This window comes from Ornithodoros turicata, chromosome 1 (assembly GCF_037126465.1).
Source record: "Ornithodoros turicata isolate Travis chromosome 1, ASM3712646v1, whole genome shotgun sequence".
NCBI classification, from domain to species: Eukaryota; Metazoa; Arthropoda; class Arachnida; order Ixodida; family Argasidae; genus Ornithodoros; species Ornithodoros turicata.
In genome coordinates, this window is record NC_088201.1 from 145,725,565 (window position 1) to 145,737,411 (window position 11,847).

The following is an 11,847-nucleotide window of genomic DNA, read 5'->3' on the forward strand; positions in this document are numbered from 1 at the left end:
GGGGCAAGTTTTCCTATCAAGCCTCCCCTAGCTTGGAGGTCTGGCTATGCCACTGATCTCCGAGGTTATAAGAAGAAAGTGTTGTCACAGGAAATGTTTGTTTGATGAGCAACGAAAGGTTCTTCTAAAACACGTTTTTAATTGGTTGTCACATCTGAGGTTATCGTGAGAAACAAAAAATCGAAAAGGTTTAGTTGGAGAGGTGATGTCGAGGCTGTTGGCCAGACCAGTGGACAGGATTACCTGGTGCTTTACATAGCACAGTAGTAGTAAATGGTCATGCCGAGGCAAAAGCGTGGCGAGTTACAGGCTCGTTTATTGACTGTAGTAGGCGGTTTACATACAAAGGATACCCATACACAAAAGTACAAGTGAAAATATATTTATTAAAGTCAATAGTGTCGCGAATTATGTTATGACTCTGTGTGAAGGAGGAAAACCCAGCCAAAAAACCTCAAGCAGAAGAAACACAATACAATACACGTGACAAAGATTATACTTATTTTATGTACGATGCTATAGCATTGAAGGGGTATCACACATCATACACAATATTTTTTTATTAATGATAATCATACAAGTTTTCAATGAATCAGAACTAAAATGGGGTAGCACATCTTAATCAAAGAAGATATTTTTAATCAATACAATTACAATCGAAATTACAAGTTTTATTATAAAAAGCCTAACATTGTTATACGTGAGCACCATAGTGGAGTTTTAATTACAAACGCCCTCAAATGTTTTGCAACTCCGCCAACTTTTTTTTCCTGTGTACCACTGTTACAATGTACCTGCACCCCTACCTCGGTGCAACTCTCCTCCGCCCCCAAGAGCTTACCGTTCTGAATAAAATCCTCGAGCGCAGGCAGAAGCCATTATACTATCAACATGAAGGGGTACTTACGCAGTGCCGCGATGGTACAAAAAAATCCATTATTGAGTCATGTCAAAACGAGGTGCCAATTTCACACAAACTGAGATATCGCTATTGCTGGATCTTATAAGTAAATATAAGAATATGTTAGAGAATTAAAAAAAATACAAAAAAAAGATCTGATAGATGTACCTAACTCTAAGCACAACAGCTAATATTGCAATATGGCATAATTAATCATATTCTTATGAAGTGATCGATAGAGTTGGCGGAGGGCCTTTGTTTACCTTCGGACATTTTTCAACCTTGGCCGACTTCTCTCACGATTTTTTTCAAGCGCGAGGTGGGTGGTGCGCGGGTGAGGTCCGAATGCATACCACGCATGCATACCGAATGCATGGGCTGCGCGTGCCCTTATCGTTCTGTATTTTTTTTTTCATCTGCACTCTTAAAAATGAACTTCACCGCATAGTACGTTCCTACCCAACCATCATCTGGAATAATATCGTTATCCCGTTTTCAACAAATCAGGGCAGATAACGATATCATTGGAGATGATGGTAGGCTAGGAGCGTGCTATGCGGTGAAGTTCATTTTTAAGAGTGTGCGCCGACTTCTTTGCCGATTTTTCCGCCTCGGCCGACTTCGTTCACATTTTTTTCAGGCGGTGCGTGAGTGGTTTACACACAAATACGGGCATGCACACTGGCATACCAACCAGGCGATGATACCGTCACACCTGGGCCGACTTCTTTGGCAATTTTTCTGCCTGGGCTGACTTCTTTCATAATTTTTTTCGCTACAACAGCGGTGCGGTAGGCGGTTTACACGCAAGTAGGGGCATGCACACTGACAACCGCACCAAGCGATGGTGTCGTCACACCTGGGCCGACTTCATTCGCGATTTTCACCCTGGGCCGACTTCATTCGTAATTTTTTCCAATACAACAGCTGCGCGGTGGACGGCTCACATGCAAGCATAGTTCTACAAAAGATAGCCATACACAAAAGTACAAGATGAAATAAATTAAAGCCAATAAGGAATTATGCTGTGACTGCGTAAAGAAGAAAAACCCAACCGAAAACATGAAATGGAAGAAACACAACACACATAATAAAGAATATGGGAAGCTAGTTGGAAGGAAAACAAAAAAGAAAGCAGAAGAAACGCAGTACATATAATAAAGAATATGGGAAGCTAATTAAATATTCCAACATGACACAATATAATCAATTTCTTATGACGTGAATAGCACACATAGAAGGAAATAACGAGAAACACGATCAACAGCAAATAGAGTACCAAACCTATGCATCGTCCAACTCGTAAAAAAGAGATACGTACAGGAAAATAATTGAAAAAACAATCTATAAAAACGAGAAGCATGACGAATTTAATGCAGCGACTAACACAGAGCTAACGCTGAATAGCAGAGAAACACTTTGAATGGCGCATCATCCACGCGTAAACAATAGATACATGCAAGGAAATAATGAGAAACACGATGAACAACTAATACAGAACCAAAACAATGCACCATCCAACACGTAAACAAGAGGTACACAAAAAGAAAAATAATTGAAAAACAATCTATGAAAACGATAAACATGCACGCACTTAACACTGAATAGCAGAGAAACACTCTAAACGGCGCATCTGCCAACGTGTAAACAGCAGACACATGCAGGAAAATAATATCGAAACAAACTATCAACCAAGAAACATTGCAAATTTAATAAATTGAAATGGAAATAATCTATCTTTTGAACTATTATAAAATCATCCTTGTAAGCTAATCTAGTCGAACAATATACAATTTTCATCCCACTCAAGCGCTATAAACATTACCTTCTTTCCTTCTTTCCTCCAAAGTGAAATATCCTTAGGACCGTAATGCAAATAGATGTTAGTATTATTCGATTCTCAAAAACACAATAAGAATTATATCAAAACAATCAATAGCAAGCAAAAAATCTGGGAATAGACGTCAATATCGGTGCAAACTGGTCTTAGACAAACATTATCTAAGCAAGCGAGAAATATCATCTGCGGAAACAATACTCAATCAAAAACGAGAAACGCTGCATTTAATGTATTTCAGATCAGACACAACTATCATGCATATATTATTCGCAACTCACAAAATATCAATCGAGTGAACATCTGAAGCAAAGATAGAAAGTCAAGTCTATTCAGTGATAGAAACAATACTAAGTCGAAAACGGGAAACAAATTTAATTACATCATTTTTATAAGTTTGCAACAGTAATTTCTACACGCAGAAGCCACAAACTAACAACTCCTCTGAAATGCAAATTATTGTAAAAGCTTTCTTTAGCGGAAAGGAACGCACACATCTCAAAAATACATTCCCATCTAGTAGAATATTTTTATTAATATCAATCGAGTGATCACCTGAAACAAAGTCATAGCAGTAATTAATTTAGGCAAACATTTTCCTAACCACGCAGCCCAAATACATCCCAGAAACACGTCTTTTTCATTCAACCCACTAGCGGATCCGGAGTGAGGGAGGGAAAGCCGCTAGGCCGTAAAGTTCCCATACACTTTCGTTAAGGTTACGCCAGCAGGGAGTAGGGGAATTCTACAATGGCATTCATACACAATCTATAGTTGAAAATCATGAACTCGCTCTTGCAAGTCAAGTTAGGGAAGGGGGTTTTCTAGCACTGTCTTGTACATAGAATCATGAAAGTGCACGTTTTTCTTACTCATTACACCTTTTTGTAAATTGATTTTCGTAATTCTCATGGCAGGTGGATATTAATACCATTCTAAACCTGTTAACATAATAAGTTTTTAATTAATAAAATGAGCACCGATATGGCTTAAGTAAGTGTAGAAGAACACTACAAAACAGAAAAAAGGAAGTTTCAGCGAAGAGATGGATGGATTTTGTACTCGTTACCATAGGTCAATGGAGGGCATGATAAAAAGCTGATTTGAAAAAGAAGAGCAACGAAATGATTCTATTATCACAGCATTCCAATACGTCTTAGACATGGTCGGATTCGGAGATATGGTACAAAAATATGGAATTGGAGGTGCAAGAACTTGTATGCCGAATGTACAATAGTTACAAAAATATTTGCACGTCAACAACGGAAGGGCCACTGGGATTGATGGTGGAGTTTTTGAGGTTTGCTAACGAAGAATTGAAATATACGAGACTAGATGTAATTGTAATCATTGCAATGGGCATTGCATTAATCAAGAAAGCAATCAGATCAAATTATCATATACAAACAGTCTGTATCGCGCGATTCATTACGGATTTGTTGAAATTACACCTAACAATTGAAATGGAAAGTACATAAAAATATTATCACGTGATATGTTCCACTACAGCCTCGACAGAACTATTTACTTCTATCAGTTCTTGCAATGATGTCGAATGAGCAGAAGTTCACTATTGTCGTACAAGGTCTGATGTATCATCACTTATTGAAACTCAACGAACATGTCAATTGTGGTGGTCCATCAGGCAATTTTCGTCTAATACTCTCTTGTACGCCATTCAAGAATACAAGAATACAAAGAAAAGAAACATCAACAAGAGATTGATATTTTTTTTCGAACTAAATATGCTTAAAATTCGAAGAAATGGTCACCCGCGTCGACGAACCCGTTTCCGGAAGCATTCCACAACCACTGCGGAATCTGTCACAATCCCCCTGGATGTTGCAACCGGGAATTTGGAGACACTGCAGCAATCAAAGTGACTTTCACTCGAAGCAATAGCAAGAGACAGTAGTTAACACCCCCTGCTCAATTTTGTGGCTACCAGCTGTGAGCGGAACTCATCATCTGATAGTTGGACCTCAAAGTTTTTCAATTCCTCCGTTTGCAGTGGGAAGTCTTCAGACATCCTTGATACCGTCGAAGGTGCTTTTTCCTCGAGGAGTTTGAGTCCCATGGTGCTCTTCTCCTTGATATTGTGGAGGTCTTTCACGATTGCTTCGGTCACTGAAGTAATAGCATTTTGTAATATCAACATATGTAATACACTTACACTCGCCAAACAATTTTTCGGCTTAAAGGAGCCACTAAATCGGTCTGGATTATCCAGCCGTTCATATTTTTAAACAAGTGTATAAATCTGCACTGTTTCAACAAAACTTTATTTGGACTCTAACACTCGCTGGAAATAACTGTCTACACAAGATAGCTTCACGAACACGGGATAGTACTTTGAGTAGCCTTGTTGCGACACTCTAGGGCACAAAGGCAACTTCATCGTTACCACTGTTGTCTGAACCTTGCTGCAGCAGATCAGGAGCCTGGCTGATTATATCAGACAGTTTGGGCAAAATTGGCCTTTGTTGTCTACGTCTGCACGCAGCTAATCTTACACGCGGACCTCGACAACAGAGGTTGTGCTTTGATTGCGCTTTTCTTCTAAATGGTAGCATTGTGTCAACTACTTTTGTCTGAGGGGTACTTATTGAAATACAGACTTTCACTTGAGAGCAAGTTTTAGATAACCCTGTGGCACGTTTGAAAGTCTGTGGTACCATTTATGTACCACGTTTATGGTACATGTTTGACCTGTGCTGCTCTATGTCACCAATTATATAAGGTGACAACGTTCTCTTATTCTGTGACATATTCTTTTCGCAGTGAGCGAATTGTTTTTAATGCGTGCCTGGCTCTCGTTAACTACGTAGCTTATCTGTGACCTCATTTTATTCATTGCATGATACTCCGGGACAGAAAAAAAGTGGGGTCGCCTCAGTGCTCTTTTATGCACACTGTACTTTTCATACTGCAGCTTGTGGTTTGGACGCATATACATGGTGTCTCAGCTAAGGAATGACAGGAACTTAAAGGATATATCCATGCATGCAAACAAAGCTGGCTGAAAGCTGTTAAATGTTGCGCTCTCCACTCTGACACTCTGTTTTGGTGACCCATGAATTGAGCATAACTAGTTAGCCAGCTTTTTAACTACTACCCTTATGGGAGAAGTTAGAGCATGTTGAGTAACCTACATGTTTCTATGCCCTGCGGATTTACATTTACAGAAATATCTCCATTAGAGGTTTCTTCTTGCATTTGCCCTAGAGCTGTGATTAGAAAGTTAATTAGTCAATTATGCCTCATTTATCTGCAGCAACAACAAAAAGCTGTTAACAGGGAGCACAACACAGCTTTCAGCAAGTTTCAGTCGCACACAGCACTCCCATCATAGACTGGACTCCCTGTACATGCAGCAGTATGAGTGTAATCATTAAACTTTTTACAAGCGAGCGGAGCACTGATGCTCACAAGAAAGCTGAAACTCTGCTTACCTTGGCTACAACGTCTGGAAGAATATTGCTTGCCAGGCTTCTCATTGGCGGACATAGGCCCAATAGAGGTGTTGTCAGACTTCTCAGTAGCAATGTTAGACAGAAGTGAAGAGGATGTCTCTTCATCTGCAATAATGTAACAGTGACATTAGTTCTTATTGCTATGATCATTTTTCATCCAGTGTAGCAGTTACAGCATACTTGGCTAAAATGTGCCATTGTTCGGGCTCAACATTTTTGGTCCACATGTAGCTTCCATGTTTTTGTAGGATTTTTCTCAGATACAAGACAAGCAACTGATACGGTGTGTAAAATCACACTCTTCCATTTGCCCTCAGGTACTCAGCAAGCAGTATGTGTTTAGGGAAGGCACTAAATACCCACTCACCAAACAGGCTGTCCACAGATAAATCTTCAAAACTGAATGTTAACAAGGTCTAGTTTTATGCGGTCCACAGTGCAATATTCATTACCTGATTCTACGATACTGCGACAGTAGCTGTTGTGAAGTATTTTCCCACGCATTTGTTTCGTTGTCAGATAAAGATTGAGAGTTGGTTTCATGTGCTACACGATAAAAATAAGAAAAAATCAGAACATGATCTTGTTGCCACATTCCTCATTAAAGGGACTATCACATCCGAGAAGGTGTGTATGCAACTGATACGGTAATGTCTGTCATCGCTTCACATTCAATTTGGCCAAGTTCCTGCTTTAAAATATGGCTTCCAAATTAAATAAACGGACTTTAATGATTCAGACGTCCTCCGCAGCTAACAGCATGGTGACATAAAAAATCAAGCACACGAATGGGAGCACAGTGCAGGCAGTTTTGTCCGAGGTCGCATGCTTGGCATTCGCATTGCACTACACCGTATTTTCTCGACTCTAAGGACACCTCTTTTTTTCATGGTGAGATCCAAAGTGGGGAGGTGTCCTTACATTCCAGCATTGGGAATTTGGAAACTCTAGTGAGAAATTAAGAATGAAGTTCAATGGATCATCCAGAACAAATTATTTGTTATTAATTACAGCTTAACTTAATTGAAGCTATACTTTTTGAGTCACCACCGCTATCCCACACGGCTGACTCTGACTCAAAAATCGTCACGCTCGCAAAGTGTATCGCTTTCAGAGTAGTGTATTGCTCACTTGAAGGATTCCTCAGTAATTCCTGGCTGTTGATCCTTTTACAGGTGAGATACGCATTGCATGATGACTCCGGGCTCCCGGCAATGCTTTACTTTGGTATCTTTTCGAACCTTCCCTTGCAGGATCATGTCCGCAGTGTGTTGCTTTCAGTGGCCTCTCGCTTTGCAGACGTGAATTTTTTAAATCATAAACCATTTGCCACATGACCGTAAATATTTTTCCGTGCGTTGTATCAGCACTTTACTATCGGATAAAAATATACTCGGCGGATTTTACCAACCGTTATTAAGGAAAAAAATTCCGAACTTGGCGCAATGTGCTCTGACTTTGCTTGTCCAGTACGTTATAATGGGCTGGTCGCTTGAGGTATGGAAGCTGTCAGAGATTAAACTATCCTTCCTCAAAACGACCTAATTAGAATTTTTTTATTTATTTGTAGCCGTATTCCCCTACACAAGTGCCAAAGCGTGCCTTGGTTTTTGGCCCGGAGCCCACTGCCGTACGGTCGTTCTACACTGTGTTGAAAAAAAAAATTATTCTGGTGCACGTTTGCGCACGTCGCAACATCACATACAGTCAGCCCTCGTTTTATGAACCTCCGATTTACGAATTCCCTCGATTTATGAACGGCGTCACAAGGAACCAAGCTCTTTCCATTACGTATTCCTCCCTCGGTTTATGAACACTCGATATCCGAACCGCAAAACGTCCTGACGTCGATTTATGAACGGGGTTTTTAATGCACGGGGAAGTATTGGGATCGCCTCAATAAAGATAAAGCATAAATGTCAAACACCCGTGCAGTGCTGCGCAGCCACAAGAATGAGAGACAGAAAACAGAGAAGTGGATTTCCAGTGCTGACGGTGAACACAAAGGTGAGCCGCTTGATGATGGTGCTTTAGGACAGTTGTCAAATGATGGTAACGAAGATGATCATGAAGTGAGAGTGAAGATAACTAGCAGGACTGTTTCGAAGCTGTGAAAGCTCGTTCAGCTTGGAATTACATTCAGAGTACGATACAGTATTCAAGGACAAGGCGGACGAGCACTTAAGTATGTAGCGGCCATATCCGCGCGACACCAAGCGCGGTCTCCCCGCGCGCTCTGGAATAAACAGTCAGTTCTGCCTATCGCCCTGGTCTGATCAGTCGTCTTCCACACTGGTGACCCGAACGTGATCATGGATGGCAACGGTACGCAGCCCCTGGTATCCTCCTTCGCCGTACGACTGCCGCCTTTTACCCGTTCACGCCCGGACATATGGTTTCGGCAAGCAGAGTCACAGTTCACCTTGGCGCACATCACATCCCAAGTAACGAAATTTCACCATGCCTTGTCCGCCCTCCCCGAAGACATTCTCATCGAGGTGGCAGACATCGTCAACTGTCCTCCCGCTGACGCTTCGTACGACGCCTTGAAGATTGCCGTCGTCGAGCGAACCTCTCCCTCTGACCGCCAGCGCTTACAAGAATTAGTGCTGAACGAGCCTCTTGGCGACCGCAAGCCCTCCCAAGTTTTGCGGCAAATGCAGCATTTGATCGGAAGCTCCACCTTCGACCCCAAGCTCCTTCGCGAGCTTTTTCTTTCTCGACTGCCTCCGTCCGTACAGCTGGTCTTATCCGCTTCGGACGACAGCGACCTTCCGTCCCTCGCAGCACGCGCCGACAAGGTAACGGAAATTGCATCCGGCCAAGCTTCTGCGCACACTCTCTCTGCGGTGAACAGCACCCATCCGCAATCCTCACCCGAAGCCTGCGGTACCTGCACCTCTTCATCGGCGTCCTCGGAAAACTCGGAACTCATCGCTTTACGTGATGAAATAAAGCGGCTCGCCGACGCCTTCAACAGGCCCACGCGCCGCGACAGCCACTCTCCTGGTCGTGCTGGACAGTCCCGCAGAATAGTACGCTCTCCAACACCGCCATCGTCATCCAACCGTCGTCCAGTCTGCTGGTACCATCGTCGTTCCGGCCGCAGGGCACGACCTTGCGAATCACCATGCCGCTGGCAGGGAAACTTCACCGGGGACTCCTAACGGCGACCAGGAAACCCCAGACTACGCGGCACGGTCGCCTCTTCTACCTCAAAAATCGGTCCGGAAGCCAGAATTTCCTTGTCGATACTGGCGCTGAAGTTAGTGTTCTCCCCGCATCTAGCCAAGATCGACGACGTACCCCTATCATGTATTTGACCGCAGTAAATGGTTCCCGCATTGCAGTGTACACCGCCGATCCTTGCCTCTCGATTTTGGGCTACGTCGTGTCTTCCATTGGGTCTTTTTGGTGGCAGACACTACGCACTGCATCTTAGGAAGCGATTTCCTAGCGCACAATAACCTTATGGTCGATGTCGCTAGGCGTGTGTTGCTTGACAACCTTACAGGCCTCTCTGTGAACGGCGTTTCAACGTGCACACCACCGGCAGGTCTTACTAAACCCCGCCCCCAGGACACCGCCTCTGCGGAGCTCCTGCGCGAGTTTCCATCCTTGACTGCCCCCTGCGACTGGACGAAACCCGTCAAGCACCCTGTCGTGCACCGCATCGTCACGCGAGGTCAGCCGGTCTTCGCCAAAGCACGTCGTCTGAGCCCCGAGAAGCTGGCCATTGCACGACAGGAATTCGACCATATGCTCGCGCTTGGTATCGTCAGACCGTCTTCCAGCACTTGGTCGTCACCTCTTCACATGGTCCCCAAAAAAACTGGCGTCTGGAGGCCATGCGGAGACTATCGCGCCTTAAACTTGGCAACACTTCCCGACCGTTACCCTCTTCCCAACATCTCCGACTTCACCGCCGGCCTTACAGGAGCAACAACGTTTTCAAAAATCGATTTAACCAAGGCATACCATCAAATACCCATGGCCGAAGAAGACATCGCGAAAACTGCGATTGTAACACCCTTCGGGCTTTTTGAATTCCTCCGTATGCCCTTCGGCCTACGAAATGCGGCACAGTCCTTTCAACGGTTCATCGACAACATCACGCGTGGCCTTCCTTTTGTATTTGCCTACCTCGACGATTTGCTGGTTGCTAGTGCTTCTCCCGACCAACATACGGAGCACCTCCGCATCTTATTCCGACGTCTATCTGACCATGGATTGCTCATCAACGTCGATAAATGCGAGTTCGGCGTGCCTGAGCTGGAGTTTCTGGGCCATAAGGTCAACGCGCACGGAATTTCTCCCCTGGAAAGCAAGGTCAAGCAAGACCAGGATTTTCCCTTGCCCACAACCATCCGCCAGCTCCGCCGCTTCCTTGGCATGGTTAACTTCTATCGTCGTTTCGTCCCCCACTGTGCCGCTATTCTGCGACCGCTAGAAGAACTCCTAAAGGCACATACGCCCAACTCCGCTGGACTCGCGTGGCCTCCACAAGCCCTGCAGTCCTTCCGCCAAGCAAAGGAAGCCCTCGCTTCAGCAGCCTCCTTAAGTCACCCAGTAAGTGGCGCCCCTACATCCCTCATGGTGGACGCATCCAACCAAGCCACGGGGGCGGTGCTACAGCAGCGTATTGGCGGCCACTGGAAGCCGCTGGCCTTTTTCTCGAAGAAACTATCTGCTGCGGAAGAGACATATAGCACCTTTGGTCGCGAACTTCTCGCCGCTTTCACAGCGGTTAAACATTTCCGCTACTACCTCGAAGACAAGTCATTCGTCATCTTCACAGACCATAAGCCGCTGGTCTACGCGTATCAATCTGGAAGCTCTCGCTATTCCCCACGCGAAATCAGACACCTCGCCTTCCTAGCTGAGTTCAACGCTGAATTCCAGCACGTTAAAGGAACCGACAACGTCCCCGCCGATGCTCTCAGTAGGATCTCTTCCCTCCATGACACCCCCATCAATCTCGTCGATCTTGCCAGGCAGCAAGAGCTGGACCCAGAACTTAGGCATATCCGATCCGGCAATTCGTCCCTCCGCCTACAGCCTATCCCCTTTACGGGTATCCAGCAGCCTATCTTTTGTGACACGGCAACCGGTTCGCCCCGACCATTTGTACCAAAACCGTTCAGGCGGCCCATCTTCTCATCGCTTCATGGCCTTTCTCATCCTGGAGTCAAAGCCACGCAACGTTTGGTAGCCACCCATTACGTTTGGCCATCGATGAACACCGACATTCGCACCTGGACGCGGTCCTGCCTTGCATGTCAACGGGCAAAGGTTCACAGGCACACCGCGTCTCCCCTCTCGACCTTCTCCTTGCCTGACGCAAGGTTCGCCCACGTCCACATAGACATCGTCGGTCCCCTGCCTCCGTCTCATAACTACAGATACCTCCTGACGTGCATCGACCGTTTCACCCGATGGCCGGAGGCGGCCCCGATGCACGATTCTACAGCCGAGACCGTCGCGCAAGCATTCATCTCAACTTGGATCTCCCGTTTCGGAGTCCCATCTCAGTTAATCATTGACAGGGGAAGTCAGTTTGAATCACGACTCTTTTCCGCCCTCAATCGGCTTCTTGGTACCACCCGATGTCGCACCACAGCCTATCACCCGTGCGC